The sequence below is a fragment of the Mustelus asterias genome, chromosome 14, assembly GCF_964213995.1.
Source record: "Mustelus asterias chromosome 14, sMusAst1.hap1.1, whole genome shotgun sequence".
NCBI lineage: Eukaryota > Metazoa > Chordata > Chondrichthyes > Carcharhiniformes > Triakidae > Mustelus > Mustelus asterias.
The window spans coordinates 87,014,992-87,030,419 of NC_135814.1; positions in this window are offsets into that span (position 1 = coordinate 87,014,992).

The window sequence follows — 15,428 nt, forward strand, 5'->3', positions numbered from 1 at the left end:
GATAGCCAACAATGTTAAATTCAATAATAGCATATGATGGACAAATGATACAGCAGCTTGAATTTTACCTTCAACACGTTGATTCTGCATACAACGCAGTAAAAATATAAACTCCTTCTAGTTTCCTTTCTCCACCCACCTGTTCCAGTTGTGTCCATTTATACTCTTTTGGCAGTCGGGCCTATAATCATCACCTGTCTTTAACAAGGCAATTAACTTAACAATGTAATTGCCAAAGCATACATTTGCTGATACACTGACAAACAAAAACTAATTTTCCAAGATTACCTGGCTTTGTTGTGTGTAGGCCAGCTGGGTCTCTTTCCTTCCTTATCCCCATTTATGTATATGAGTAAACTTCCACCCTTTCTATATAAAACTTTATTTCTAACAAAATAGTTTTATCATTCTGATCCAAGTATGTGCAAATAATCATTTCTGAATGATTTCCAACAGCATATTTGTAAAATGGTATAAAACCCTTTACGTTTCAATTAATTGATGCGCATAGCACACAGGGCAGTCCTACAGGCTCCTAATTGGAGGTTGAACTCCAGGAACCTGGCAATGATTGTGCCACAGACATAAAAATTTAGCTATGGGAATGGTTCCTCATTCAGCCGCATATCCTTGGGAAAACCTAATTAAGACTAGCTTCTGTAGCTTGCTAGTAAACATAATTTTGGCTCACAAAAAAGCTTTCTTTTCACAGAGGGAAGTATTTGGAAAATGATTATAAATTCACCATTCTGAGATTATCATTCACCTATGCATTAATTGGTTTTCTTTGCATGCTTGTATTATGTTATAATGTCATCTTGTGCCTTGTAATAGTTACTGCAGTAATAATATCATTGAAATGTAGCTGTTCAGTCACATCTTCATAAATAAAAATGAGAATAATCTAGAATTTTGCAGATAATTTTGTTTAAACCATCACAGTATCTACTGGATGTGCTTATAGAAATTAACATTTCTGTAAACACACATCTAAGGTTTAATAAGGCTTAAGGTTATAGTGGTGTCAATGTTGGTGCATTTTTAATATAACCATAAAAAGTCCAAACGAAGTACCAAGGTACATTTCTAGCAGAATAGAATTCAAAAGCAGAAAACATATGTTAAATTTATAAAGTAATTTTGCTATAAAGTAACTGCATATTACACCTTTAGGGCCCGATTTTACCATTTTGATTCTAAATGCTGGGAGACTTGAAACTGGGAGAGTTTCAGATCTGACTTTTAGACCTGTTATCAGGCGCCCCCAATCGCACTCTGCTTGCAAAAATATCAGCGATTCCGAATCGCGCTGCACAAGCTTGTGGACGGGGCTTAACGCACCCAAAACTCTGCAGCTCCGATTGGTGTCTCCAACTGCGCATGCGCAAAAAAATTGATAGAATAACGCTCCCCTGCCATATTCCTCCTGAGCCGAATAATGCCTCCCACTGGCCCCCAGAAACATTGCCCCAACCCCCACATTACTGACCCCCTTATCCCCCCCACCACCCAGACCGAGTGTGGGCCCCTCCCCTTCCCTCCACTGATCTCAGATAGAGTAGCAGTGGACCCTCCTACCCCCCCCCCCATTGATCTCAAGCAGAGTGATTGCGGACCCCCCTTCCCCCTCACTGATCTCAGGCAGAGTGGCAGCGGACCTCCCCCCACTGATCTCAGGCAGAGTGGCAGCAGACCCCTCTTCCCTCTCACGATCTCAGGCAGAGTGGCAGTGGACATCTCTTCCTCCCCACTGATCTAAGGCAGAGGGGAAGCGGACCCCCCTTCCCCCCACCGATCTCAGGCTGAGTGGCTGCAGACCCCTCTTCTCCCCACTGATCTTAGGCAGAGTGGCAGCGGACCCCCCTTCCCCCCCACCACTCTCTGGCAGAGAGATCCACCCTCCCCCCTCCACCCTACAGATGTCAGACTGAGTGATCCCCCTCATCCCCACCCCGGATCCTCCTGCACAAGGTCCCCATCTCCTCCGGACTCCAATGGCTGTGTGACACCTCTCTCTCTCTCCCCTGTTCCCAATCATTGAGGCACTGATCCACCACTCCCGCTCCCCATCAGCACATCTGCAAGTGCTCACTTGCCTTCCCCTCAGTGCTAACAAGCAAACTGCATGGAACTTGCTGGAATGCTCTGCCAAACTGCCTGTAGCTGATCTGCCCTAACGAGAGGAAGCTCCATTAAAAACTCAAGAATGGACAGGCAGTCAGGCATTCCTACACAAAACGTGTGCACGACCAGCCCCTCAATTTTCTGAGGACAACCTGGGGATGCTACTGGATGCAGCAAAGGCGAGACAGGACACCTTCTTCCCCCCAGGAGGATGCAAACCCAGGGGATGGAAATGCAGCCTGGGAGGCAGTCGCTGCCTCAGTCAGTGCCAGGGTACTGGCCCCCTGAACCAGGAAGCAGTGCCTGAAAAAAGTCAATGACCTCATCCGTGCAGCAAGGGAGAGTGCTGAACCCTATCTTGCATCTTCCCCCAAATCTCCCCCAGATCCTCCCATCCCCAGCACCCTGCATGCTCCCAGCTCCTGATACCCAAGCAGCTCTTTCCTATCCCCCCAAGAGTCCCACCGCGCTTGCCCTCTAAGGACCACCACCTGATACTCTACAGGAGTCACGCCACCATTTATTTCATGGCTCCTTCTGTCTCCACAGGAGAAGACCGACCATAACACCCGTGAGAGGGCAAAGACAGGGGGTGGTGAGCCAGACCTCCAGGTCCTCACCCCCTTTGAGGAGCGGGTGCTGGAGCTCTCAACAGAAGGGGAGATGCGGGTTGTCAGCGACAGCATGGTCGGGCTGCCGTCAAGAAGTGAGCACCTGTCATTTCTCCACTCACTTTGAGGCAACTTCTCGGGGGCACGAGTTTCGGGGTGCAAGGGGCAAGGTTTAAAGGAGATGTATGCAGCATGTTTATTTGCACAGAGAGGATAGTAGGTGCCTGGAACTCACTGCCAGGGGAGGTCGCAAATGCAGATACAATAGTGAGCTTTAAGGGGCGTCTTTACAGCAAGGTGAATGGGATGGGAATAGAGGCATATGGTCCCCGGATGAGTGGGGGGTTAAAAATCAGATGGGCAGCCGGGTCACTACAGGCTTGGGGAGCTGAAAGCACTGTTCCAGTGATGTAATTTTCTTGGTGCTTTATTCTATGTTCAATGGAGAAATGTGAATCATGTGTTTGGCATCCTGGATTCCTTTCCCTCCCTTTGCCCTTAAACTTGTGTCCTGTGTTGCAGGGACAGATCTGGACGCCCCAGGGCCTTCTGGACTCCAGGCATGTACTGCAGCTCCTGTCCATCCTGGTCCATGATGTGGAGATGCCGGCGTTGGACTGGGGTAAACACAGTAAGAAGTTTAACAACACCAGGTTAAAGTCCAACAGGTTTATTTGGTAGCAAAAGGTGTGTGGCTTTTGCTACCAAATAAACCTGTTGGACTTTAACCTGGTGTTGTTAAACTTCATCCTGGTCCAGACAGCTCGGAGAATATGGGTGAAAGGACCTCCAAGAGGGCACCGTTTTGGCATCAGTTTCCATCTCACAACTCACCATCCCAGATACTGACACGTCGGTGGGTCCAGTTAGTGGTGAGGCTTCTGGGTCATTCTCTGGTGAGCACGACACATCTGATAATGTACATTGGTTGGAGGAGGGAATGTCCGAGGCCTCTGGAATGCGGGGGCCTGCTGGAGGTGAGGATTCAGCTGGCCCCAGGCTACATGCTGGGCCTCTGAGATCACTTCTCCCTCAGCTGCTGGAGATGCAGCAACAGAGCCAGGGAATGCAGGAGGGGCTGATGGCCACACTGGACCAACTGCGAGGCTGTTGAGAGGAGTCCCAAAACTTTCAGGCGGACCAGCTATTGCCTGTCTTGCGTGACTCCCAGGCCAACACTGCATGGGTGGGATCTGCAGTGGAAAGCCTGGGGCAGGGGATTCTCACCCTGAGTGGCAGGCTCCAAGCAATGGCCGAGTCACAGCAGGCCACAGCAGGGTCCCAGAGGGCCGCGGTTGAGTCACAGTGGGCCACAGCTGAGGGACTGAACAGGATTCTTGAGGTTCTGCAGCCCATGGCTGAAAAGCTCGAGAGCTTGCAGGAGACCCAGCAGTACAGCACTGCGACACAGTGGGCTATGGCAGCAGCCCTTGAGAACATGGCCCAGTCGCAGGGGGTCATGGCTGACAGGTTGCAGTGCATGGCCCAGTCTCAGAGGGTACTTGCTGCGACCATTGAGAGGTGGCCCCCGACTCAAGTGGCCATCGCAGAGGGCTCGAGTACCAGGGGTAGGATGCAGGTGGTCCTCCAGGACTCGCAGTGCCAGGTGATGCTGTGAGGAGGTTTCGGGGATGCCTAACATACAGGGGAACGTCGACTGCACCCACATCACCCTCAAGGCCCCCCTACGGAATCCGCAAAGATTCATCAACAGAAAGTGGTTCCACTCCCTGAATGCTCAACTAGTGTGTGAGCATAATATAAACATTATGAATGTCTGCGCAAGACACCCAGGAAGTGTGCCCGATAGCTTCTGGAGCTCACTGCAGGAGCACGCCATCCCATGGACTGACCCAGGGGCCCACAGGAACCCCAAGGGAGGAGGAAGGGCTCAAGCTCATGCCAGGGCCATCCAGCCAGGAGACTGTGGCTGTAGCTACATCTTCTGACTCCCCCATTCCTGACACCGGGGCATCTCAGGGGCAGTGGGATGAAGAGGGTGTCATGGAAACATCCCAGACACCTGGAAGCAGGCCAGGGCCCTCAAGGTCCAGGGCCTCCAGAGGACGCCCGCCACGCGCATCACAGGCAACAGGGCAAGGTAGGCAGCTGGCCCCCTCCACCTCCGATGTACATTCTGGGGAGTTACTGAGACATAGTGGTAGGCCACGTAAGGTTAGGAAGTTGTAGTAACACTGAGATGGCTTGAGTGAAGGGCTGCAGTAGTTAGAAAGATATTTAAGCACCTTAACGTTTTCTGTTCACAAGTTTTTATGTTAGAACATCTTACTTAAACACCTTTATTGCAATTAAATGTTTTTTCACCATCCACCTGTAACTAATTTGTCTCAGATTTGTCTTGAATAGGGATCCTCTTCCTTTGATGATCGCCGGAGGGATGCTTCATGTTGATGTCAGTTAGGGAGGCCCCTCAATGCTGTGTCACTGAGAAAAGGAAGCCATTGGTTCCCCAGAACGCACGAGCGATTCCCACCCGCCCCAGGGTCCTGTATGGGGGTTTCAGATCCCTGACCCACTACACACATGTGGGCCCAGGTGCCAGCGTGCACGCGGAGCTCAGGTAGCAGTCAGACTAGTTTGTACCAGGGCATCATCATAGTGGTGCTTAGCGAGTCGTCATCACCTTCCTGCCTGCCAAAAAACTCGCTAACACAGAGTACCCAGGCCCACCACGCTCGTGTGACAATGTTGCAGGAGATAGAAGGAATTTTGGTGGGGTGGGTGGTGGGATAGAACCCACAGATACAAGCCCCTAGTGACTGAACTGCCTGGTGATCAGGGCCTCCCTTGCCGGCCTCGCATGCTTCATCTGAGCTGCCAGCGTTCCTGCACCTGAGTGGTGTTCCTTGGCATGCTCTTCCTCCTCCTCCTCCTCTTCCTCCTCCTCCTGCTTGTCATCCTCCCCTGCAACGCCCGGCTGATCAGCCTCCATGTCCTCCTCCTCCTACAATATATCACCTCTCTGTAGAGCCAGATTGTGCAAGGCACAGCATACGACCACTACGCGGGAAGAGACCACTGGGCTGTATTGGAGGGCCCTGCCAGATCGGTCCAGGCACCGGAATCACATTTTGAGAAGCCCAATGTGTCCCTCCACTATCACGCGGGTGGCTACATGAGCCTCATTATAGCCGGTTTCCGCCTCAATCACAGGCCTCTGCACAGGCGTCATCAGCCATGTCCGAAGCGGGTAAGCCATATCACCCACAAGCCACCCCCGCAGCCTGGGCTCCTCCTCAAATGTCTCCGGGATGTCTGAGCTGCTGACAATGAAGCTGTCGTGCACACTCCCTGGGTGTCTTGCGCAGACATGCATAATGTTTATATTATGCTCACACACGAGTTGAGCATTCAGGGAGTGGAACCCCTTTCTGTTGATGAATCTTTGCGGATTCTGTAGGGGGGCCCTGAGGGTGACGTGGGTGCAGTCGACGGTCCCCTGTACGTTAGGCATCCCTGCAATGGCTGCGAACCCTGTAGCCCAGGCTTCCTGATAGGCCTGGTCCAGGTTAAATTTGATGTACTTCCCAGCCTGGGCATACAGGGCATCTGTGACCTGCTTGACACAGATGTGCACAGCTGACTGGGAGATACCACAGATATTTCCGCTAGGGGTCTGGAAGGAGCATAAAAATTCAGAGCGGCCGTCAATTTGACAGCCACCGAGAGTGGGTGTCTCCCCCTGCCTTTAGGTGCCAGGTCATGCAACAGGTTGCACAGGTGTTGCACTGTCTCTTTTTGGAGGCGGAGACATTGGCGGCACACGGTGTCCGACATCTGTTCAAATGACACTTGTGCACGAAACTGCCAGGGTCTCTGCTCCCTCCTTCTCCTGCGCCCTCCACCCCCCCCCCCCCCCCCCCCCCACTCCGCTCCCCACCCACCCCCCACCCCCGGTGAATGACGGCCACCTCCTGCCTCTGATGGTCATCTCCCTCTACTCCTGCAAGTGGTAGGACCTGGGCCTCCTATGCCCACAATTCTTCCTCCAGCTCTTCGTCCTCAGCTCCAGCAGCAACCAAAAAAATAGCAAGATCGATCGGTTGCATTGTAAAAGCCATCTCGTCACTCTGAAGGTGGGGGAGGGGAGATGGAGAGGAACACATGTAGAGGTTAAGGAATGCTGCTTGCCCCTTGTACATCAACAGTCACTGTCCATACCCCCCAATTCCCCCAGCCACATGCTCCCCACAATCACAGCCCCCCCCACTCCATTCTCCCAGCCACATGCTCCCTACAATCACAGCTTCTTGAAAGGTTGAGAGGCTGCAGCAATGCAATTTGCAAAGGCTTTCTGACCCAGCAGCACCACAAGACCCGAGGTCAGTGCTGAGATCCGGGTCCATGCTGCAAATCGAACATCGGAGACCCTGCTGAGCAACAACCCCCCACTCCCCACACACTTGCAGAGCCACCCCCGACCCAAGGTAGAAAATGGCCGCAATGAAAGGACACCCGTGAGCAGCAGAGAGCCATCGGACGCTATGCACTTACTTCCTCACTAACCCTCACTGATGGAGCCCCCGAATCGGACTTTTATGGAGCATGTCTGTTTTGCGCCAATTCGGGATTGACGAACGCGGTGGTAAAGAGGGAAGTGTTGGTAAAATTGGGCATGCAGCCCATTAATTCAATTTCAATGCATTCAAATGCATTTAAACGGCCATCACTCCTGTTTCGGACTCGGTCCCGATTGCATCCATTTTCGGGCCTTGGTAAAGGGGGAGCCGGTGTGGAGGTGGGCGTGGATTGCGCTACTCGCTTCACATCTGACTTTACCAAGTTTGCGCCCAAAATCGGACGCAACTTGATGGTAAAATCGGGCCCTTAGTGTAATATGCACAGTTCTGGTCTCCATATTACAAATAGGGCACCTAAGCACTCGAGAAAGTGCAATTTCTTCTGAGGAGAATCAAAAAAGTATCAGAAAAGACTGAAAAGACAAGAAAAGAGATGAGTGAGAAGCAACCTGGTGAGGTCTTTAAAATAATGTAGCATTTTGATTGGGTAGCAGAGAAGATGATCAGAAGATGAGAAAAGCCTTTCTGTCTATTTTTATTTACTTATCCAAAAAGAGCTTCTAGTCTCCAGCGCCAAGCCACAAACCCACCAACTGTGGCACTGAATTGCTTTTTAAGTGCTTCTTGGACTGCTTTGTCCAGAGATCTATTCCAATAACTAATCACTTACCTGACAATTTCCTGCTATCAGACCTAAATTTGCTTTTTAGTAATTTGAACTTGTGTCCCCCTGTAAGGTCTTTTTAAAATTGCCATGCTGTTTACTATCATATTCTGTATAAGATCACCTCTGAGACATTTTCTTTCATGGTTAGAAAACCCAAGTTTCAATAATTCCCATTTTTCAGATCTCTTGTGGCTCTTCTCTGTACTGTTTCCAATATTTGAATGTTTCCATAGAACCATAGAAAATTACAGCTCAGAAACAGGCCTTTTGGCTCTTCTTGTCTGTGCCGAACCATTTTTTGCCTAGTCCCACTGACCAGCACTTGGACCATATCCCTCCACACCCCTCTCATCCATGAACCCGTCCAAGGTTTTCTTAAATGTTAAAAGTAACCCCGCATTTACCACTTTATCCGGCAGCTCATTCCACACTCCCACCACTCTCTGCGTGAAGAAGCCCTCCCTAATATTCCCTTTAAACTTTTCTCCTTTCACCCTTAACCCATGCCCTCTGGTTTTCTTCTCCCCCAGCCTCAGCGGAAAAAGCCTGCTTGCATTCACTCTATCTATACCCATCAAAATCTTATACGCCTCTATCAAATCTCCCCTCAATCTTCTACGCTCCAGGGAATAAAGTCCCAACCTATTCGATCTCTCTCTGTAACTCAGCTTCTCAAGTCCCGGCAACATCCTTGTGAACCTTCTCTGCACTCTTTCAACCTTATTTACATCCTTCCTGTAACTAGGTGACCAAAACTGTACACAATATTCCAAATTCGGCCTCACCAATGCCTTATATAACCTTACCATAACACTCCAACTTTCATACTCGATACTCCGATTTATAAAGGCCAATGTACCAAAGGCACTCTTTACGACCCTATCCACCTGTGACGTCACTTTTAGGGAATTCTGTACCTGTATTCCCAGATCCCTCTGTTCAACTGCACTCTTCAGAGTCCTACCATTTACCCTGTACGTTCTTCTTTGGTTCGTCCTTCCAAAGTGCAATATCTCACACTTGTCTGCGTTAAATTCCATTTGCCATTTTTCAGCCCATTTTTCTAGTTGGTCCAAATCCCTCTGCAAGCTTTGAAAACCTTCCTCACTGTCCACTACACCTCCAATCTTTGTATCATCAGCAAACCTGCTGATCCAATTTACCACATTATCATCCAGATCATTGATATAGATGACAAACAACAATGGACCCAACACCGATCCCTGCGGCACACCACTAGTCACAGGCCTCCACTCAGAGAAGCAATTCTCCACAACCACTCTCTGGCTTCTTCCATTGAGCCAGTGTCTTATCCAATTTACTACCTCCCCATGTATACCTAGCGACTGAACCTTCCTAACTAACCTCCCATGAGGGACCTTGTCAAAGGCCTTGCTGAAATCCAGGTAGACAACATCCACCGCCTTCCCTTCATCCACTTTCCTGGTAACCTCCTCGAAAAACTCTAATAGATTGGTCAAACATGACCTACCACGCACAAAGCCATGTTGACTCTCCCTAATAAGTCCCTGTCTATCCAAATATTTGTAGATCCTATCCCTTATCACACCTTCCAATAACTTGCCCACCACTTGCCCACCACTAGGACATAACTTCCTTTATGTCCTAATGACTGACACTAGATGTTCTACTCAAGGTAACAATTGAGCCAAAGTATTATAAAGTTCAACACATCCTTTGAACTGTAGACTACCTTTTTGCTTATGCAATTCAGCACTTTATGTGTTCTGTTCATTGATTAGGCATTTTGAGTGTCAAATCTATTAAAGCACTTAGTTCTTTCTCTAGTTCATCATTACCTATTTCAGCACCCTTCATGAAATATTTGAATTGCATTTAAAAATAAATCTATTTCACATTATTCTGTTCCATTTAACTCCCAAATATCCTGGGTTGGGGCATCAATTGTCACTGTACCATTTTGGCCAATAGAAAACATCATTGTACGATATCCTGAGAAATGAAACAGATTGTTACCATGAGGCACTTCTTTTAATAGCCTGGCCACTAATGGAAGAATAATTGTTGAAGCTGAGATACAATCAAAGTCAGTCTCAGGCTTCTGAGTCCAGAAGCTGACAACAAATAAAGCAATTGACTGTATATTTATCGGGTACATTAGCAGTGAAAGAGGAATCTGGTCAGAGGAAATGTGAGTTTATGCACAATAGTTGAGCAGCAGGTGACAATTGAGTGTATAGAATATAACATATATATATTGTTTAGTCTCTCATCTATATATTAAACAGTAATTTACCATCATCTGAGATAGGCGGGAGATTGCTTCCTAATCAATTGTGTCAACTGAGAGAATTAGCAATGAGAAGAAAATGACCCACAGCATTCCTTTTTATATCTATTCAGAACAAATAATCTCTTGTATTTGTTTCTACTTATGGAAGAATTGAAAATGTCTTTTCTTGTGTCTGTTTATTCTCTTGGTTCTTCATCTGCATTTCAGGTGGGAGCCTTAAAAGATCTGCTGCATAATTATATTCAGTATTCATCTCTTACTGTGCTTACCACAGAATGGTGAGAATGGAAAATATCCTGCATCTATGTGTATCTACAACATGATATCCAAAATGTATACGATCAGATGTGCTTTTAGTGAAATTGTGACTCGTGTACTTAAAAGGTTAGCAATGGTATCCATTTACTTTTCTCAGTCTGAATGGTAGAAAGAAATTGGACAATGTTAATTGCATTTGGACAAAATTAGATAAAATTAATTTCTCTTTATTGATTACTTGTTTCCCTTCAGAATGCCTCCTAGTTTTTTATTTACAATTGCAATCCAAATCTGAAGGGATAGCTAGAATCGCTGCTTATTCTTGGAATACTCCTTTGTTTCTGGCTCATTCTCTTTGGGCAACCTCTCCAGCTGAATCTTTCATTATTACATTACTGATTCCTGTTCTGTTTGCATATTCTTTTATTTGTTGCCTAGAATGTATTGTAAATGTTTAAAACAACAAACTAATGAATGGGAGAGGCAGAAGTGCTACAATCTCTAGCCCAGAGAGCCCTTGTTTTGTCACTGACTTTCAATTACTATTGTTATGGACAGGAGGGGTTTTAATTTAAAACAACCCTGAATTCTCCCCTTATCACCTGTCTGGAAATAGAAAGGTGTACTTGATTTCCCCCTTTATAAGTGATGCTGTATTTTCCCCAAAACTTCAGTTTTGGACTGCTCTTATCCTCTATTAAGCAAGCCACAGCAAACTTTAAATCAGGTAAAATCCGAAGGCTAATTTATTTTACACGCACTCAAAGCAAGGGAAGAGGGTTCGCAACTCCCCCACCAACTTTTTGCTTTCATACAATAAAAGAGGGATAGGGAAAGAAGGAGGTACAGGGCAAAGACCACAGACAAATCAAGACATGAGTCCAAAGCCCAGAATCAAAAGTCCAATTGTGTATTCCTTCAGAGAGATTAGCAGGTGGAAGTATGGTAATCCACTTTTCCAGTAGTGCTAGCTTCCACGAAGGGAGAAACATGTAGGGATGAATTAGTCTTATAGTGGGCACTGGCATAGAAGTTCAGATGTTCCAGTAGAAACGGTGTAAATGAGGGCCAGGTAATTTAAACTAGGACAGAGCTTGTTGATGGAAGATGGCAGACAGACCCTTTTAGTTTCACAAAGCAATATTACAGAGAAGATCATGTGACATAACTCCGACTTCTTTTCCTTGGTTTGGACAAAGGATGTATATTCCTGGTCTGGATTCCTGAGATGGTTAATGCTTCATCAAATAATAAGTTTACCACAGGTTTCAGGGTCCTTTGTCCTCACAGACTGGCCATCTCCATTGGCCAGAACTTTGCCTGAGAAATGTAGAAGGGCCTCTGTGCATTTCCTTGGAATTTGATCTCCGCAGGGGATATTAGGGTCTCTTTAGAAATAACAGGGGCGATTCTCCCAAAAAAGTTCGAAGTGTTGAATTGGCGCGAAAATGGTGTAATTCACGATTGTTTTTTCAATGGGAGTTCAGACTCGAATTTCCCACACTCTGAGCACAGAGGTCACAATCATGAATGTCATTAAAAGCTTGGGGGCAGGACCTATTCATGTTGGAGTCAGATAGTTCTGGAACTCTGCGCAGGCGCAGTGGCCCCGAACAGTCAACCTCCTGTTTGCTGGCCAGCTCGATTGCTGGCCAGCCTGGGATCCCCGCAGTGCTGACTCCCAACAACCCCACAGCCCAATTGTGGCCCACATAATCATTCCCGGGCCAGCCCCGACCCCCCCCCCCCATGTCCCGGAGCACCCCGATCCCCAGCCCCTCCCACCAGCAGTGACGATCCCCCCCAATCCCCAACCCCTGCAGACTCCCCCCTCTCCCCCACGGGTGGAAGACCCCCCCCCCCAAGGTGGCAGAGCCCCCCACCCCGTCAGATTCCTCCATGGGAGGCAGATCGCCCCCCCCCCGGCAGTCCCCGCCTGCCCGCCCCATCGCTGGCCTCCCTCCAGCACCAACCGATCCCCTTGCAGAGTGGCAGTGGGACCTCCCCACCCCCACTAATCGCCCATAAGCTCTGCCCCCTAGGCCCTGCACCTAGGCCCCACCCCTTGGCACTACCCCCTGGGCCCCAACCCCTTGGCACTTCCCGGTGGGCAGTGCCAAGGTCCCCCCTGGGCATGGGCACTTTGTCCCTTGGGCAGTGCCAGGGGTCACAGGGTGCCCATGCCCAGGGAGCACTACCCCTCACCACCTGACCCCTGGGGAGCCCCAATTGCCCCCCTTCACTCCAGCGGAGTCTCCCGCTAATTCCACGAAAGTGGGGAGCTACTCTACCCAGCAGGAGTGAAATTGCACTGACGGGGTGGGAGATGCTACCGGAGATTTCAGTCCCGGGCCCGATAATCACATTTAAATTACATTAAAAATGGATTTTAAAGTACTTACCTGGTCTTCCTGCCGGTTTCCAGCGTGGTCCCGGCCGTGCCTGCTCTCCAGCGGTGGGAGATGCATATGCATCGGGAACGCATGTGTGAATCCCACGAATCGGTGCAAGTGCGTGTCTCCCAACCCAACCAAAAAATTAGCGGGTTGGAATGGGAGAATTGCCCCCAACAAGTTTGTTGTGGTTTTCTGAAATTCCTTTTGTGGGAGTCATAGTTGGTCATGTCTTCAGTCAGTCAGACTTTGCCCATTATGTATATATATTTTTTAAAAATAATTTTACAAAGTGGCCAGGATGATATAGATATGTATATTTGCTTTCATGTCTTCTTGGCACAGCACAATATTGGTCATTTATTTTTTATTCTGCTTGCTATAAAATATGAGTATTTCAAAATCACCTTTCAACAATAATTGGTTGGCAAGTGGACTCTGATCAGTAGAGCCATCGGCAAAGAGAATGCACTAGTCATGGCTTCAGTCAGTGCAAAGCCTTTGTTCATTATATTTGCAAAAGGTTTCCCAGAGCAGGTCGATGCAGTTGTATTTCCAGTAGGACAGGCGGGGTGGCACAGTAGCACAGTGGTTAGCACTGCTGCTTCACAGTGCCACGGACCTGGGTTCAATTCCTGGCTTGGGTCACTGTCTGTGTTCTCCTGTGTCTGCATGGGTTTCCTCCCATGTTGGCCATGCTAAGTTCTCCCTCGGTGTACCTGAACAAGCGCTGGTAAGCCTTACTTGTGACTAATAAATAAACTTTGGATGGAAGTTACATGGGCAATACTTTCCATGATTAGCTATGATTCATAACAGCGGACTTTCAAACCATCAGAGATTCCAAGGAAAATCATAGAATCCCTGCAATGCAGGAAGAGGCCATTCGGCCCATCAAATCTGTACTGACTCTACAACAGAGCATCTTACCCAGGCTCACCCCAACCCTACTAAACCTTTAATCTACACATCTTAAAGTTTTAAAGTTTATTTATTAGTGTCACAAGTAGGCTTACATTAACACTGCAATGAAGTTATTGTGAAAATACCCTAGTCGCCACACTCTGGTGCCTGTTCAGGTACACTGAGGGAGAATTTAGCATGGCCAACATTTTGGGACACTAAGGGGCAATTTAGCACAGCCAATCCCCCTAAACTGCACATCTTTCAACAGTGGGAAGAACCCAGAGCACCCGGAGGAAACCCAGGCAGACACACGGAGAACATGCAAACTCCACACAGTCACCCAAGGCTGGAATCAAACCCAGGTCACTGGCACTGTGCGGCAGCAGTGCTAACCACTATGCCACCATGTTGAAAATGCTTCAACCCTTTCATTTCTGAGGTGGAATTCCAGCCTGGAGATGATATATCTGCCCCAGTCAACTATGAACAATGGCATCTGTTTGTGACTCCTAATATCCAATGTGATGTTAATGGCCTGACCTTTAGCTGCTACCAAAAACAATTGGCTTCAACCAGAGGGGCCTCATTAGTTGACCCGAAATCGTACTATCGCAAAAGCAAGACTTGAGCTGTCTGAATTCCTTTAATTAAAAAACTGTTGAAATATATCATCAGCTACTGTTTGACCCCTGAAGAGAACATAGCATGTGCTTTCTACTATCTTAACATCAAACAAGTAGCAGGTGAAATTGTTTGGCCCTCATCTACACTGTGAACTACTGGAACATTGGAGCTTGTGCCTTCAAGCTTAAATCAACTCCATGTGCCTTCTCCCCTCATGCAAGTCTCACTTCTAGAAAGACAGATCACCCTGCGACAGTCAACCAACCTATCCACAGAAGAAATCCTCCATTTGACTTTTGATTCTGGACTGAAGTGAAACCATAACTTGGATTTTGTTGTGGTCTGGTCCTGTACCTTTTCTTTTCCTTAGCCCTCTTTTATTGCATGAGTGCAATAAAGGAGCAGACATTGTGAATTCCATTCCCATGTTTTGTGTGTAAAATAAACTAACCCTTTTATTTTATCATCTTAAAATTCAAATTTAGGGGTTGGGGAAAACATGCCACCACTTACAAAATCAAAAACACCTTTCTATTTACATATGGGTAATGAGAAGAGAAATTATGGCTGTTTAAATGAATCCCCCTCCTATCCATAAAATCAGCATCTCAATGTTGAAAGTGATTTTGCAGCACATTCACTCCACTTCCTTCTGTTCCTGTAGAATACCTATAGTGCCAAAGGAAGCCAATTGGCCCACTGAATCTTGCTCGACTCTCTGAAAGAGCAACTTACCCAGGCCCACCCTACAACCCCCCGCCCTGTAACTCCATGCACTTACTATGGCTAAACCACTTGACCTAATGGGCAATTTATTTAGCATGGCCAATACACCTAACCTGCACAACTTTGGAGTGTAAGAGGAAACTAAAGCACCGGGAGGAAACCCACGCAGACACAGGGAAAACATGCAAACTCCACACAGACAATCGCCCAAAGGTGGAATTGACCCTGGGTCACTGGTGCTAACCACTGTGCACTGTGTTGCTCATAAATGTTAAATTAGTTAAATAAACTGTTAAATGAGTT